We start from the raw sequence: 17,984 nt of genomic DNA, 5'->3' as shown, positions 1-17,984 counted from the left end.
ACCCTTTTCCTACAAATGACATCAATATGATTTGCAAGAAAACCAAACAGAATAGCTTTAAAGATTCAACTTACAAAGTTAAACATTTCTTTAAAACTCTATGGTTAAGAGGAAAGTGGAAGAAAAAGTCCTACTACATATGTTCACAAAGTCCCATTACAGTCACCCAGATCTTTCATTTGTTTGCCAGATTGAACCAGTGTATCTCAATTTGCAGGAGCAGCTGTAAGAATTCTTGTATTAAAAATGTTTCAGTTTTGGGCTTCCCTGATGGTCCACTTGCAATGCATGGGACACCTGTTCAATCCCTGGTACGGTACATGCCATAAAATAACGGAGCCCGTGCATTCCTACTCTAATCCAAACCTTTCTCATTACCAAAAAAAAAATCTGTCCAACTATTTTGCTCATTGATGAAGTTTTGTTAATGTAGAGACTGTTAAGGCTTTATGTTCATAGGCAGTGGAAAAATGAATTAAATGCTTTTTAAATCAATCAATTAAGCTAAGAATTCCCATCAAAATAATCATGACTAAATTAATGAAATAATTTTAAAAATAATACAGGTTATTTCTGATTTTAAAAAGGTATTATAGGGCTTCCTTGGTGACTCAGGGGTAAAGAATTCATCTGTCAATGCAGGGGACACACGTTTAATCCCTGATCCGGGAAGATCCCACGTGCCACAAAGCAACTAAGTCCGTATGCCACCACTACGGAGCCTGAGTGCTGCAACTACTGAAGCCCACGCTCCCTACAACCTGTGCTCCGCAACAAGAGAAGCCACTGCAATGAGACTAGCCTTCGCACAGCAATGAAGACCCAGCACAGTCAAAAATAAATAAATTAAATTTAAAAAGAAAATAAAAGCATTATATACTTTTAGAAAAAATTTTAAAATATAAGTAATTATAAAGAAGAAAATGAAATGAAATAACTTTCTTTTTTGAGATGAAATAACTCTAAATAAACATCCTGAAAACACCGCCAGACAAAAGATAACTGCTCAAAATACACTTTAGTTAACACATCAGTTACCCACTCATGAGGAGGTCTGAATTCTGGCAAATTAAAGCATTCAAAACACTGCTGTTCAAAAAAAAAAAAAACAAAAAAAAACACTGCTGTTCAAAACACTGACCTGGAAGTTAACAACAACAAAAAAATTTTGAGCAGCAACCAAAAGAGAAAAGAGCCAAGATGACCTGAGTATTCCATAAAGTGCAGTGTGATTTCCTCTTATGATTGGCAAAGTTTATAAAAAAAAAAAAAATTCCCACAGTCTCTACAGCTGGGAAGAATGGGAGACTTTTTAAAAAATTTTTTAAATAAAGGGACAAAAAACAAACTGAGAGCAAAAGGTGAGGGAGCCAGGAAGCAGCAAACCTGTGGAGATGGATTATCAACACCTTTTATGTGTTTACATTTGAAGAACAGCAAAGAATAGAATTGGCTGTGAAAAGGATTTTAAGAAACACCCATCATTAAAACAGCAGGGTCTAATTCAGAGGTAAACTAGGACTCTGTAGTTGGGGGAACAAAATAAATAACCTTTTTAATTTTCTTTTGGCTGTGCTGAGTACTTGTTGCTGCATGGGCCTTTTTCTAGTTGCAACAAGCGGAGGCTACTCTCCTTGCAGTGGCTTCTCCTGCAGAATGAACTCTCCAGGGTGCAGGCTTCAGCAGTTGTGGCTTCCAGGTTCTAGAGCACAGGCTCAGCAGCTGTGGTGCATAAGCTTACTTGCTTCGTGGCACGTTGGATATTCCTGGACCAGGGATCGAACCTCTGCTTCCTGCACTGGCAGGAGGATTCTTTACCACTGAGCCACCAGGGAAGCCCAATAACTTTTGAAGACAACTCCTCCCAACCCTTAAAGCTCGTCCACTCCTAGCCCCAGTGAGAAGAGCACTCAGTAAAGGGTATTCACTTTGACAGCTTTAATAGCTATAACTATTTAGCTTTAACTATCTCAACAACGTTATTTAAGAAAACTAACTAGCACTGTCCACTATACTGGGTCTGTACAGAGGCAAGTAAAGTTAATTCTGGGACTTTTTTAAAGAGAACTGATTTTTGAACATAGTCTGTACCCGAAAGTTTATATATACTGATGAAATGTCATCTTTAGTGATAACCACCAAATTCTACTCTAGCAGAAAATTATCTGAGTAAATTTGCATATTAACCCTCAGCAACCTTTCTAACTTCCTTGTGGAAAATCAAAATGTCCATTTCCCAGACTCCTCTACAGTTATGTTTCCCCATGTGAAATGGGGTCTATCCATCAGCTGTTTCGTGAGATTTGGAAGGCAGAAATGGGGCGGGAGCCATCTTTCTGCTCTTTCTGGCTGTTAATGCTGGCAAGCACATTTATGGAAACATTTGGGTTTTTCTGCAGTGTTCCAGCATCCCAAACCTCACAGCTGTCAAGAGACAAGTTTGGTGCGTGTTGAGGGGCAGTTTCAGAATAGCAATTTCCTGACCCTTGAACTGCAGCGAGAAATGTCATCTGGAACTCAGATGTGGCTGTGGTGGCCCTCCCCTGGAGGGCCTGATAAGTAGTCTGGGGCTGGGGATAATTTCTGAAGGCCCACACCTCCCAGCCCTTCCACTGATTCTGCAAACAGACTAAAATGCTAGAGTGGTTTCTCTTTCCTGCAGCTGGGCCCACGTGACATATTAGCACATCAGTTGCCTCAATATATAAGCAGAAGGGTGACTGGTCTGTCTGCGAGCTGCAGTGCCGAGCAGTGTGCTTGGCGACACATGCTCTGGAACCAGACTGCCTCGGTGCAAATTCTGGCTCTGCCATACATCAACCTTCCAGGGACGTTAACGTCCCTGTACCTTAGTTTTTTCATCTGTAAAATGGGACTAGCAATAATATCTTCCAGAGTTATGGGACACAGTAAAAGAAAAGATAATCTAAGTAAAGTACTGGTTTTTCCAGTAGTCATGTATGGATGTGAGAGTTGGACTATAAAGCTGAGTGCCAAAAATTGATGCTTTTGAAGAGTCCCATGGACTGCAAGGAGATCAAAACAGTCAAGTCTAAAGGAAATCAGTCCTGAATATTCATTGGAAGGACTGATGCTGAAGCTGAAACTCCAATACTTTGACCACCTGATGCAAAGAACTGACTCACTGGAAAAGACCCTAATGCTGGGAGAGATTGAAGGCAGGAGAAGGGGACGACAGAGGATGAGATAGTTGGATGGCACTGCCAACTCTATGGACATGAGTTTGAGTAAGCTCTGGGAGTTGGTGATGGACAGGGAAGCCTGGCATGCTGCAGTCCATGGGGTCGCAAAGAGTCGGACATGACTGAGCAACTGAACTGAACTGAAAGTGCTTATAACAGTGACTGTCTTAGAAAAGGCCCCTGAGAGATGTTAAATATTACCACAGTAATAATATTACTAGTTATGCAGACCACTTCAAAACACTGCTTCAATTGAGTAGAAAATGTAAACATTTTAGAATTTTGTTACCACACATTTTATTGTGACCTCAAGGATTTTAACTTACATACAAATGGTCACAAAAAAATTTGACTGGTTTCATTATATATGTATACCCAGAGAGAGTGACCATTTCAGAACCACAGTGTACCTGAGGATAGCAAACTAGGCAACTAATTAGTTACTCTAACTAGTTATTGTGGGTCTCACCCTAAGGAAGAGTTATTTTCTAGAAACAATTTTTGCCATTTTCCCATTACAAATACTACCTCATTAATTATGCTCTGACTTTTTGGGGGGGGGCTCCAAAATCACTGCAGATGGTGACTGCAGCCATGAAATTAAGACGCTTACTCCTTGGAAGGAAAGTTATGACCAACCTAGACAGCATATTAAAAAGCCGACATTATTTTGCCAACAAAGGTCCACTTAGTCAAAGCTGTGGTTTTTCCAGTAGTCATGTGTGGATGTGAGAGCTGGACTGTAAAGAAAGCCAAAGAATTGATGCTTTTGAACTATGGTGCTGGAGAAGATTCTTGAGAGTCCCTTGGACTGCAAGGAGATCCAACCAGTCCATCCTAAATTAGGAGATCAGTCCTGAGTATTCATTGGAAGGGCTGATGTTGAAGCTGAAACTCCAATACTTTGGCCACCTGATGCGAAGAGCTGACTCATCTGAAAAGACCCTGATGCTGGGAAAGATTGAAGGAGGGAAGAGAAGGGGACGACAGAGGATGAGATGGTTGGATAGCATCACCGACTCAATGGACATGAGTTTGGGTAAACTCCAGGAGTTGGTGATGGACAGGGAAGCCTGGCGTGCTGCAGTCCATGGGGTCACAAAGAGTCAGACACAACTGAGCTACTGAACTGAACTGATAAACCAGGGTGTGTGTTATTCAGATTTTTTTTTTCAGTTTCATTAAGATAGAACTGACAAATAAAACTGTAAGATATTAAAGTGTACATTATGGTATCTGATATACATATACACTGTGAAAGGATTCCTCCTACCTAGTTAATTAATACGTGCTGATTTGCTGAGTTGTGTCTGACTCTTTGTGACCCCATGAACTGCAGCCCACCTGGCTCCTCTGTTCATGGGATTTTCCAGGCAAGAATATTGGAGTGGATTGCCATTTTCTTCTTCAGGGGATCTTCCCGACCCAGGGATAGAACCTGTATGTCTTGCATCTCCTGCGCTGACAGGCAGATTCTTGACCACTCTGCCACCTTTACCTTTTTTTCTTTTTGGTGAGAACATTTAAGTTCTGTTCCCTTAGCAAATTTCAATTATACAATACAGTGTTATCAACTATAGTCTCTATGTTACACATTAGATCCTCAGAACTTATTCATCTTATAGCTGAAAATTTTGTGCCTTTTTAGCAACCTCACCCTATTTTCCCCACCCTCCAGTCCATGACTACTTTTCTACTCTATTTCTATGAGTTGGACTTTTTTTTTCAGATTTCACATATAAGTGAAAACAGGCAGCATTTGTCTTTCTCCACCCGGCTTAATTCACTTAGCATATTATCTTTTAGGTCCATCCATGTTGTCACACATGACAGGATTTCTTTTTTGTCATGATTGAATATTATCCCATTATATATAAACCACATTTTATTTATCCATTAGTCCATTAACAGACACTTAAGACACTTATTTAAACTTACATTGTTTTTAAAATATTATCAGAGAGGAGACTTCATGAGAATGAGATCAGCACTCTGTAAGATTTGCAAATTGGAAGTTTAAATTTTTAATGTTTAGGCTCAGAATGCTATTCTAATGTACTTGTTAAGAAGGTCTTAGATAAAATTATGTCCTGGTTTGGTGTGCAAAAGTGTATTTTGTGTAAAAAAAAAAAAAGTGTATTCTGATGATAAAAAAAATACATTGTAGATTTTGGAATAAAGCTCCCCCCACAATATGCTGAAATTATAAGAACCTTGTGTTTCACCTTATCCAACAACACCAGTGAGACAGAGGGCTCTGAAGCCAATACAAAGGTGTTTGCTGTACCCTCAACAGTTCAGATGCTGCAGAAAGTCCAGGACTCAGAGCAATGGAGATTTACTGAAGAGTTAGAAAAACAATGGAAAGAAAGAAACTTCATGCTTTGATTCAATAACTACTTTTACACGCTGATCTAAAAATCATACAGCTATATATATTTTCGGGCTTCCCTGATAGTTTGGTTGGTAAAGAATCCACCTGCAATGCAGGAGACCCCGGTTCTATCTTTGGGTTGGGAAGATCCCCTGGAGAAGGAAATGGCTACCCACTCCAGTATTCTGGAGAATTCCATGGGCTGTATAGTCCATGGGGCCCACAAAGAGTTGGACATGACAGAGCAACTTTCACTGTCATATATATTTTGTTCTTTTTTTAAAAAAACTATTATTATTTTTTTGGCTGTGTCAGGTCTGAGCTGCAACACTTGGGATCTTTAGTTTTGGCATGAAAACTCTTAGTTGTGGCATGTGGGATCTAGTGCCCTGGGCAGGGATGGAACTTGGGTCCCCTGCATTGAGTGTGCAGAGTCTTAGCCACTGGACCACCAGGCAAGTCTCTCTTTCCCTTTTTTAAAAGAAAAAAATCTTTTATTTTATTTTAATGAGAACAGATATTCTGAAATGTAAAATGTATTCACTCAATATCTATTTATTGAGCACCTGCTCAATGCCAGGCGATCCCTGGCCCTGGGAATACAAACCTGATGCCACATCAAAGATCAGTGCTCTAGAACACCTCAATGTCTATCAGCAGAGAGCGAGAGAAAGAAAGAGAAAGAAAGTACTCGTAGGAGAAGGAAACTATAAAACCAGGGAAGCAAATGACTTTGCCTAGCAGTGTCCACATGCATGCGTGCCAAGCCACCTCAGTCATGTCCAACTCTTTGCGACCGTATGGACTGTAGCCTGTCAGGCTCCTCTGTCCACGGGATTCTCCAGGCAAGAATACTGGAGTGGGTTGCGATGCCCTTCTCCAGGAGATCTTCCTGACCCAGGGATTGAACCCATGTCTCTTAAGTCTCCTGCATTGGCAGGAGGGTTCTTTATTACTAGTGCCACCTGAGAAGCAAGTCCATAAAAGCTTCCAAAAGGTAGTAACAGTCGAGTCTTGAAGGATGAATAAAAGTTCATAATGGAGAAGAGGACAAAGGGCATTCTAGACAGAATCCCCAAGGGCAAAGGCAAGTATTAAAAAGCATGACCTCTTCGAAAAAGTTTGCTATGGCTACAGACTCAGAGTCCGTGAAGGGACAGTGGAAGATCAACAGAGAACAGTGTGTTGGTGCCAGACCCTGAAACCCCTCCACTGCTGTAGGTCTGGACACTTTTGAAGGATTTTAAGAAGACTGACATGGTTATAGGTCTACCAATGACTAGCTATGTGACTTAGTCAAGTTACTTAACCCTAAGCACCAGTTTCCTTTTTGTAAAATGGAGATATTGACTGTTAAAGAGGCTCTAAGGAAGTCTGTTGAGAGGATTAAGTAAGATAATACCTAAGATAAATAAGATTAACAGGATTAAGAAATAAAGTCAAACAACAATGAGCACATGAAGATATGTTTAGCATCAGGAGTCATTAAGGAAATGCAAGTAAAAGTCATAGTGAGATATGACTTCACATCCATTAGGCTGACTACTACAAACACACACACACACACACACAGAGGAAAATAACAAGTGTTGGCCAGGATGCGTACAAATCAGAACCTTCACGTACCGCTGGTTGGAATGTAAAATGGTACACCATTTTGGAAAACAGTCTTGTAGTTTCTAAATGATTAAACATAGAGTTACCACAAGACTCTGCAATTCCACTCCTAGGTTTATGTTTATGTTTAAGAGAAATGAAACTAAATATGCCCATAGAAATTCATATACAAATGTTTATAGCAGCATGATTTGTAACAGTGAAATGTCCATCAACATTTGGGAAAATGGACAAACAAAATGTGGTAGATCCATACAATGGAAAGTTATTCAGCCATTAAAAAGGAATGAAAAACTGATTTTCCATTTGCTACCACATGGAAGAAACTTAAAAACCTCAAGCTAAGTGAAAGAAGCCAGTCATAAAACACCATATATTTTATGATTTCATTTATATGAAATATCCAGCATGGGCAGGTGAGAGACAGAGAGTAGGTTAGTGTTGTAAGGGGCTATTAATGGATGTGGGGTTTCTTTATGTAGTAGTAAAAGTGTTCTATAATTAGAAGGTAGTGATGGGTGCATAACTTTGTGAATACACTAAAAAACACTGAATTGTACACTTTAAAGGTGAATTTTATGGTATCTGAGTTATATCTTAAAAAAAGTAAAGAGCTAATATTTGAAGGTTTACTAAGCACAGTAGTAAGCATTTTACCCCCATTATCTTATTTCAGTCCTCACAACAGCCTCATGAAATAAGTGCTACTGTGATTCACATGATATAGATCAAGAAACAGAGGCACAGAGGAATAAAATGAAAATCTCCAAGACTGCACATGAAGCAAGTGAACAGAGATTGGAATTTAGGCTGACTGACCCCAAATCAGCACTCTTTTAAGTCCCGCACTTTTTTTCTGACCATAATGTACGCAAAATGCCTAGCAAGCAGGTGGGCGTGTGTGTGTTCATTTATGTCCAACTCTTTGAAACGCCATAGATCAGGTTACTCTGTCCATGGGATTTCCCAGGCAAGAAAACTGGAGTGGGTTGCTATTTCCTTCTCCAGGTGATCTTTCCAACCCAGGGATGGAACCAGTGTCTCTTGTCTCTCCTGAACTGGCAAGAGAGGCATTATTTCTTTACCATTAGCACCACCTGGGAAGCCTAGCATGCCATTTGTTGTTTAGTCGCCAAGTCGTGTCTGACTCTTCGTGACCCCATGGACTGCAGGGCGCCAGGTTTCCCTGTCCCTCGCCACCTCCCGGAGTTTGCCCAAGTTCATGACAATTGAATCAATGATGCCATCCAACCATCCCATCCTCTGTCACCCTCTTCTCCCTCTGCCTTCAACCTTTCCCAGCATCAAGGTCTTTTCCAACGAGTCGGCTTTTCACATCAGGTGGTCAAAGTATTGGAACTTCAGCTTCAGCATCAGTCCTTGCAATGTATATTGTATTCAGGGTTGATTTCCTTTAAGATTGACTAGTTTGATCTCCTTGCTGTCCAGGGGACTCTCAAGAGTCTTCTTCAGCATGACAGTTTGAAAGCATCAATTCTTTGGCGCTCTGTTTTCTTTACGGTCCAGCTCTCGCATCCATACATGACTACTGGAAGAACCATAGCTTTGACTAGACGGACCTTTGTCAGCAAAGTGATATCTTTGCTTTTTAAAATCCTAGTGGCTCAGCATGCAGTTAGGGCTCAATAATTATTAGGTATTATTGTTACGATGAGCCAGTTTGTATACCCTGAAAAAAAACCCAAAACAGCATGGAGAAATAGTGGGAGAGGCAGGGCCAGGGAGATTAATTTAAAGGCTTAATGAAGTTGTCAAAGAAAGAAATGGTGAGGAACTAAATTAAGGCATACAGACCAAAAAACAGAAGTGATATACAGGAATTTTTCCAAGAAAATAGGAACTGTCCTATAAATGGGGGTAGTTACAACTCGATATACTAATATTTACACCTACAAAGCATTAATGTAACTTGCACTCATAATTGCACTTTTTTTTTTTTTTGCCAGTTTGCTTGTTTTATTGATGCCTGGATGCTCAGGCCTTGACCGCATATTCCCGGAGTGGGAACGGCCACTCTTTGACAGCTGCTTCTTGGTCTTCAGGTTCTGTTCAAGCTTGGTGCATGGCTCGTGTTTTCTCGGGTCACACATCAGGGGCTTCTTGCCCTTACAGATTTCCTGAGGTTCTCCTTCTGAGTCTGGTTAATGACGGTGAGTACACTGGCGATGGATTTGCAAACGAGAATCTTGGAGAGTTTGGAAGCCTCACCACCGCCTGTCACTTTAGCCACCCACAGCTGGGATAGCTCCACCTTCAGGTCTTCCAACTTTTTCAGCAGCTCCTCATTTTTCTTGCCACGAAGTTCTTGAGCCTTTATCTTGGCCATGGTATAGTCTGCCTCTGATGTCTTCTCAGAGGGAAAGAGCCATAATTGTATTCTTGAGTCATCAGGAAAGGTTTAGGTTATTCTCAAAGTATGTTATTAAGTCATGGAAATGGGTAATATGTTTCAAATTTTCTTTTCAGTAGATTGACCTTTTAAGTTGAAACAGCTAGTTATATTAGTTCATACAGACAGTCAAAATTCAATTGAGGACTTCCATGGTGGTCCAGTGGTTGGGAATTTGCCTGCCAACGCAGGGGACGTGGGTTCAGTCTCTGGCCAGGGGAGATTCCCCATACAACTAGAGAGTAGCCCTCACTTGCCACAATTACAGAAAACTCGCACACAGCAACAAAGACCCAGCACAGCCAAAAATAAATACATACAAGTTAAATTAGAAACATTTTAAATATCTGTAAGAGTTTAATCTATAATAGTCCTAAGAATATTAAAGAATTAATGATTCCCACCAAGTTCATGATCTTTAAAGGTGGATGAAAAAGACAATATACATATTTTAGGAATCATTAAGTTAAAAAGTCTTTGGAATAGAAGGAAAAGACATAGCATTTCCACAAGTAAAGCAAAGATTTAGGTAACAGATATAACTCTTACTACGGTTGTGGGCTAGACCTGGGTTGTGGGCTCCTTTTTAAAGGTGCATGTCTGCTCAGTTATTTCTGACTCTTTGTGACCCCACGGACTATGGCTGCCAGGCTCCTCTGTCCATGGAACATTGGTAAGAATATTGGAGTGAGATGCCATTTCCTCCTCCAGGGATTGAACCTGCATCTCATGTGTCCCGGGCATTGGTAAGTGTGTTCTTTACTACTGAAACACCAGGGAAGCCCCCTTTTAAAGGTACATAGCTATTAATTAAGAATTTAATGTATCACTAATACAAATGTCACAAATACAAAGTTTAATCTCCTTGAGATAAATCCCTGGGCCATGAGAAACTTCAGCAAACTGGCGTGGTAATTGTATGGATACATATCTTTTAACCCTGTAAATTAGAATTAAGAAATTGGAGTCAGAATTAAATATAAAAATGTTATGAAAATAAAAATCATATTTGAGGAAAGTCTCAATGAGAAGATGGCATTTAAAGTAAAGTCCAAAGATGGTGAGAGAGTTATTCAGGTATCTGGAGGAAGGGTGTACCAGGCAGATGGAACAGCAAATGCAAAGGCTCTGAGGAGAAGCAGGCAGGGAGGCTGCAGAAACATCAAGAGCTGGGGAGGACTTCCCTGGCAGTCCTATGGTTAAGACTCAGCGCTCCCAATGTAGGGGGTATGGGTTGGATCCCGAGTTGGGGAGCTAAAAGAAATTTAGAAAATGGAGGGCTGGGGAGAGTAATGAAAGATGGAGTCAGAAAGGAACAATAGATTGTGGGCAATAGGACATCATGGGGCTTCCCTTGTGGCTCAGCTGGTAAAGAATCTCCCTGCAATGCGGGAGACCCGGGTTCAGTCCCTGGGTTGGGAAGATCCCCTGGAGAAGGGAAAGGCTACCCACTCCAGTATGCTGGCCTGGAAAATTCCAAGGACAGTAGAGTCCACGGGGTCGCAACGAGTTGGACATGACTGAGCAACTTTCACAGGACATCATGGGACCAGTTCCTGTAGGACTTGGTAGACTCTTTAGGGGCTTGGGCTTTTGGTCTGAGTAAAACGGGGAGCCACTGAAGATGAGGAGCCACTGACCAATTCCAAGCAAAAAAGTGACAAGAACTTTCCTCAAGGGGATCAAAAAACTCGCATCAAATCCTTTAATTATTATAAACAGTTAGGTCACTGAAAAGGTTGAGCCTATTAGACATAAACTCCATTTTATCTAGAAAATAAGATTTAAATGATACAGGATGAATCAAGTATTACCCTATCTTACAAAGTTTGGGGGCTCAAATCATTATCAACAGCAGAGCTGGTGATTTCAAGGCTACGAAAGAAGTTCTGGCAGAGTGCCCTCTTTCATGGGGTCAGAAATTTATGACTGGAAAGAAGTCAAGGTACTCATGATACCTCGGTCTAATATTTCACAGCCTAACCCAGACATGCCCATTTGGCCGAGGGTGGCAGGTTAGATTCTCATTTCCCATTTACCATTTGTGTGGCGAGGGGTACTCCAGGGAATAAAGGTATCTGATTCCTGGTTATAGTCTGCCTGACAGCCCTTCAGGGAAGGACTCTTGCTCCAGGGGTCCCACAAACTCAAACCTTATCTGAGGCTCAGGGAAGATTAGAGTTTTGAGCCTGAGGTTTATTCTGCTGAGGATTTTAAGACTTGTTTCTGATAAGATCGGTTAAGGTTTTTAGAGCATGGGAACGATATGACTTGCTTACTTAAAGACTCTGGAGGTGACTTTAGGAGGAAATGAAGAGCAAGAACAGGAGGCAAGGGCGCTAGAAGCCTGCCACTGTTCACCTCTTGGCTTAACGTTTAAATGCTTAATGATTCCTCACCTATAAAGTGGAAAAACCACCGGCCTGACTGGATGGTTGTTTTATGTGAAAATAACTGAAATAATTCATATAGGCGAAAGCACTCCATTTACTAAAGTTCTGCAAATATAAATGTTTATTAAGAACAGAAGTAATACTGATGTGTGTCGTTTAAAAGCCCAATAGGTGAGACTGTACCGCTTGCAAACGCGTTTTGGACCAAGCCAACATAAGGTTATATGTCTACTATATTTCAATTTAAAAAGAAAAACGAAAGCGGGGGGGGGGGGCGGCGGCGGGGGGGAACCGCCTTTGAAAGATACAGAATCTGGCCACTGGCACAATCAATAATAAATAAGCGCATTTGAAGGCGAAGGTGCCAAACCTCTATTAACTTACAAAAGATGCCGTCTACATAGGCAGAAGGTGCGTATGTGTGAGTCCGTCATAAAACAGTAATTACAAAACGATATTAGTTAGGTATAGTAAGTCTGCTTGGGTTCTAAGCCTGGATCTGTCGCGTCACGATATAAAACCAAAGGATGGAAGATGTACAGAGAAACTCGGACTCCTGGCCGCAAGTGACAAGCCCCAGACCTCGGCCGCCCCATCCGGCGGGCCACCCATCACTGGCCGCGCCGCCCGAGCCCCGCCGGCCGCCGACCCTCCGGGAGTCCGCGGCGCCCGACGGCTCCAGACACGCCCGGCACCGGCCCCGCGCCGCCTTCCCGCCACCGCCGCCAGGAGGCTCCGCGCGCCTTCCCGCCTTTCCCCGCGCCACTGCCGGGCCGGGCCGGGCGGCCAGGCGGGCGAGGCGCGCGGCGGGGGCGGTCGGGCGGGCGCGGGCGGCGACGGCGCGGCCATTGTCCCGCAGCCCCTCCCGGGCGTGCAGACGGGCAGGGCCGGGCGGCAGGGCGGGCGCGGCGGCCGCGCAGTCCGGGAACCGGTGCGCCCGGCCGCCGCCGCCGCCGCCCGCCTCTCCTCGCCGGCCACCGCCGCGAGGCCAGGTCCTCGGCGCCGGCCGCCCGGCCGCGCCTCCTTTGTGACCGTCTCCAGCCCCTCAGAGCCGGCGCGCCACCGCCGCTGTGCCCGGGGCTGCAAATGGCGCCCGCTTGCCTCTGCGCCTCCCGCTGCTCTCCCAGCCCGGGGACGTCTGGGGGCGCAGCGCCCGGGCCACAACCCGCCGCCGCCGCCGCCCGGGGGGCAAAGCCCGCGGCGCCTCCGCCCGCAGCGAGGCTTGCGGGCCCATGCGAGGCTGCCCCGACGCCCCGCCCGCCCTCCGCCCGCGCGGCGCGCTGCCACTTACCGCGGGCCGCGGCGCAACGGCGGGTCGCGCGCGCGGGCTGGGGGAAGATTCCCGGTTCTCGGCGGGGGAAATTGCCCCTTTTGAAGCCGTTCCTTTGCGCCCTAAAACAAGTAGCCCCAACGTGAGAGAAACAAAAGGTATTTGCTGACGTGGGCGTTGGACAGAAACGCCCGAGGGCTGGGGACACAATTAAAGGGGCAACGCACAGATTTCAGGCACCAACCAGCAGCTTCGCCCACTCCCCCTGCCCTTCCCTACACCCCGCTGCACGCTCCAGAGGCACTAGGGTGCCCAGATCCCCGAGCAGTTGACTACGGAATCATTATTTAGTCAGGAGTTTAAATTTTAAATTGTACTTTACGTTGAGAAAGGCGCCTCCGGAGGGCAGAAGGGCTGGATTTCTAGGATCTGGGGAATTTGGTTTAGGAAAGAGGGAGGGACTTAGGCGTGCCCACAATTACTGTATAAGTACATGTGACATTATTGTACTTAAGTTTAGCAGCGTCAAATGGAAGAGATCTGTACAGAATTTTTCCTTTTATTGAGGCACTCGTTTTAGTCGGGGATACCTTTTCTAAATCTCTACAGGTCACAAGCATTGCGTTTTCTTTGAAGAGGCTAATCCAAGAAGCTGAGATAAGAGAAAATAATTCTTGGTTAAGTTCAGAGAAAATAAAAACTAGTAAAAATAGCAGGTTTTGTGTTTTCAAATACAAAAATTCATTGTACATCAAGTCTTTCTTCTGACATATTTATGTCCCTAATATTCAGAGTTCAGACGTCAGATTATGTATTTGCTAAAATCTTTATAATCACTGAATTTTCATTGTTACTATAGAAACAATTTTATAAATTAGTTTTCTAGTTCCTTATGTTGGAGTAAAGTACTGAAAAGTTCTGTGATATAGTAAAACAAACAAACAAAAAAGACTCAGAATTTCAAAATATTTAGTCTTTGATGGACTTCTCTTTTATGTCATATTCAGTTATACTGGACAAAGTTTGTAACTTTGGTTTCATCATAATTAATTAGATGCTTTGAGGACCATATTCTCTACTAGAAGGGCTTCCCTAGTGGCTCAGTGGTAAAGAATATGCCTACCAATGCAGGGGATGCAGTTTTGATCCCTGGGTGGGGAAGATAGCCTAGAGAAGGAAATGACAACCCACTCCGGTATTCTTGCCTAGGCAATCCCATGGATAGGGCAGCCTGTCGGGCTACAGTTCATAGGATACAAAAGACAACTATCTCTTAGTGTCACTTCTGTATTACTCTCCAGTTATTTTGCTATTTAGTTCCATTTCCTCACATCATCCTGCACAGATCATTAAAAATGTGTTTGAAAACCATTCGGTATCAGGAATGTTGGATGTACTCAGACTATTTTACTAGCATCCGCATTGATAATTCTCCCAGAAAGACCTGGACATTGTTATAGCAAAAGGTTTGTTTTTTGTTTTTAGCTTTAATTGAAACAAGCAAAAGAGTTCTACAAACTTCTTCCTCAGCAGAGCACATCAAATTAGTGATAAACTCTTTGTTGCAAGGAAGAGATAATAGTTTTTTCCCTCAACTTCCCCCTCTAGCTTCTGAAACTCTTTTATATAGTTGGAGAATTCCTTTCATTATGAGTAACTGGTGGGAGGTAGACTTGGCCATCTGCAACAGAATCTGGACATGCCAGAGGTTTGCCTTCCCAGAATCCTTTGTGGTTAAGACAATGGCCATGGTCTACACTTTGATAGTCAGATGCACCCTCCAGGGACTTTGAAGAGGGATCTGTAAGAAGCAGGAAAACTCAAAGAATCTTTTCTAGCCGTGGTGACAGTTGCAGCAAGACAGGATCTCCAAGGGGTCCAGTGCCAGGGCTATCAGTGGGGCCAGCCGCCACGGAGAAATGTTGGTATCCTCACCAGGCCAGTTCTAAGTTATGCCTTGGCTGTTGTTTCTGCCTGGTTAGCATAGGCTCCAGCCCCGGCGCTTTGCTCTTCCTGTGAATCTGTGGACTTTTAATAACTCACTTCTGTTTAAATCAGCCAAGGCCAGTCTTTGTGCAACTAAGAACCCTACCTTGTACAAAATATGAAAAGGCATTTGGACATATAGCCCTATAGCTTTTTACAATAGATGAAATTGTTGGAGGTTAAAATGTCATCCTGTTATATAGGTGGGAATTAAAACCATAGATATAGATGGAGAAAAAGAATATGAAATAAGGAGAGGAGAAACTCAGAACCAAGCCATCACCAACTTCATCATCTAGTGGCTGACTAGAGGAAGGTGAAACTGTGATTGAGTCTATAAGAAGTAACTAAAGTGAAAGGAAGAGATGTGGGATAGTGTGGTATTGTAAAAACTAAAAGAGTAATTCAAGAAGGAAGAACTGAACATTAGTGTTCAATACGTCTCTATTAGACTTAACAATTTGGAAATCATTGATTTCAGAGAACACTGTTAAGCTTGATTTAAGGGAGCAAATTCCAGATGATTGGACTATGTGGGGATGGAGAAATTGAGATGGTGAAAATAGACAGCTCTTGAGAGATTTGGTTACAAAATATTCCAATTACTATTGCTGTGTAACATGCCAGCCCAAACATTGAGGCATATATCAGAAGACTTTGATTATGCTTGTGGATTCCGTGGGTCAAGAATTTGACTAGTCACCGCAGAGATGGCTTGTTTCTGTTCTACAGTGTCTGGAGTCTAACTGGGAAGACTCTTGTGGCTGAGAGTGATTTGAACTGCTGGAAACTGGAATCATCTGGAGGTTTCTTCATTCACAGATCTACTACCCAGGCTGGTGTAGCCAAAATTCGGCCTCTATACCCTGATACTGAGTTGAATCTTAGAGACAAAATGTTGGGTAAAGTTATAAAAGAACAGACTTTATTGCTTTGCTAGGCAAAAGGGACCACAGAGGGAAAATGCCCTCAAAACTGTATGTCCTGAACCTGGAAGGGATAGTGAGGAGTTCTATAGTGTATGTTAGTCACTCAGTCATGTCCAACTCTTTGTGACCCCATGGACTGCAGCCCACCAGGCTTTTCTGTCCATGGGATTTTCCAGGCAAGGATACTGGAGGGCTTTGCCAATTCCTTCTCCAGGCAGGGGATCTTCCCAATCCAGGGATTGAACCTGGGTCTCCTGCACTGCAGGCAGATTCTTTACTTACTGAGCTAATGCTGACTTTAAAATAAATGCACACCATGAGAGTCTCAAGTTTCACATGGGGGAAAATGAGGACTGCAACCCAGAAGACAGCGTTTCAGATAACTCTGAGAAACTGCGTTGAGGAGACAAGAGGAGGAGCTAGGATATATAGGAGTTTTCTAACAAAAGGGCAGGTAGTCAGAAACATCCAAAGATTACTGTTAATTAAAGAAACCAGATCTGTCAAGTTAAGGAATTTAGTGCTTATCCATATATGGGAAGATGCAAGAGTCTGGGCTAACTGAAATTATTCCTTTGATATTCACCACAGCTATCTGGAGTCAGCATCCTATATTTTCACACCCTGAGTTTCCTCAGGGCTCAGCATAGGGAGTGGCTGCAGTCTGCTGGCTACTGTGTGTGTGTGTGTGTGTGTGTGTGTGTGTGTGTGTGTGTGTGTGTGTGTGTGTCACTCTGTTGTATCCGACTCTTTGTGATCCCATGGACTGTAACTCGCCAGACTCCTCTATCTATGAAATTCTCCAGGCAAGAATACTGGAGTGGGTATCCTAGCCCTTCTTCAGGGGATCTTCTCAACCCAGGAATCAAACTGGGGTCTCCTGCATTGCAGGCAGATTCTTTACCAGCTGAGCTACCAGGGAAGCCCGTTAAATAAGATAGTCATGTGTATAGCTACACATTCTATTACCAAAGAAGGAAGGGAGAAAAAGTAGTGAATGACAGATAATAGTCTTCTATAATCAATATTGTTACTTGTAGAGAATAGAATCCACTCTGAGTAGTTTAAAAAGAAGGGACATTATTAGACAACATTAGATGACTGATGAATCTCTAGGTGGTCCAGGGAATCATGTTTAGTTGCTGCAAGTTTAGTACATTAGTAACCAGGGGAAACTGCCAGCTACATCACCTGGCTATAGTCGTAGAATTCTCAGTGCTGCCGCTTCCTGATACTATGACATTAGAAATAGAAATGACAGTCACTACCAGAGCTGCCCCAGAAGAACCAAGTGCCTTCAGACTGCTTGCAAGAAGAGCTGATTTACCCATGGGCATATCTTCTGCCTCACATTTCTCATTTCCTCCTTTCCAGACTCATGTGGATGCATCTGTTTGAACTATATAGCTTCAGGGGAGTCAGAGAAATGTAGTCTTTAGCATTCCAGCCTATGCAGTATAAGAAGGCACACTAGAAGGGGATTGGAAATTAGTGAACCAATACACATTCCATCATTTTGTATACTAGTTATTCATACAACCTTTCCATGCTTAAAAAAACACCAATAGCAATGAAATGTTCTCACTTAATATAACTCACTTGTCATTATAGGAAAAAAATTTCTCACCTTGTCTGTGAAGGGGAATACCCAGTGTCTCATCAGGAACTTCATCAGTCCCTGGGAAACGTTCATATCTTATCTGCACAGTCATAATACGATTTTCTGTAATCAAGAAAGAAAATGGGTATAGTTAATACAATCCTTATTTCTGAAACTGTCATGAGGCAGTAGTTAACATTTA

At 42.8% G+C, this 17,984-nt stretch overlaps 1 protein-coding gene and 1 pseudogene across 1 annotated transcript in view; both read right to left on the bottom strand.

Moving 5' to 3' along the window:
* The window catches only part of ZBTB8A (zinc finger and BTB domain containing 8A), a 60,822-nt gene extending 47,397 nt beyond the window's left edge, over positions 1–13,425 (bottom strand). Inside the window, exon 1 of the mRNA XM_065930307.1 lies at positions 13,289–13,425. The gene's annotated coding sequence lies outside the window, so the exon portion shown is untranslated. The remainder of the gene's footprint in view (positions 1–13,288) is intronic.
* On the bottom strand, positions 9,190–9,541 carry LOC136163150 (large ribosomal subunit protein uL29 pseudogene; annotated as a pseudogene).
* Positions 13,426–17,984: the final 4,559 nt, after the last annotated feature.

Source organism: Muntiacus reevesi, chromosome 3 (assembly GCF_963930625.1).
Source record: "Muntiacus reevesi chromosome 3, mMunRee1.1, whole genome shotgun sequence".
NCBI lineage: Eukaryota > Metazoa > Chordata > Mammalia > Artiodactyla > Cervidae > Muntiacus > Muntiacus reevesi.
The sequence above is the reverse complement of the archived record's forward strand: the minus strand, read 5'-3'. Positions and strand labels throughout refer to the sequence as shown.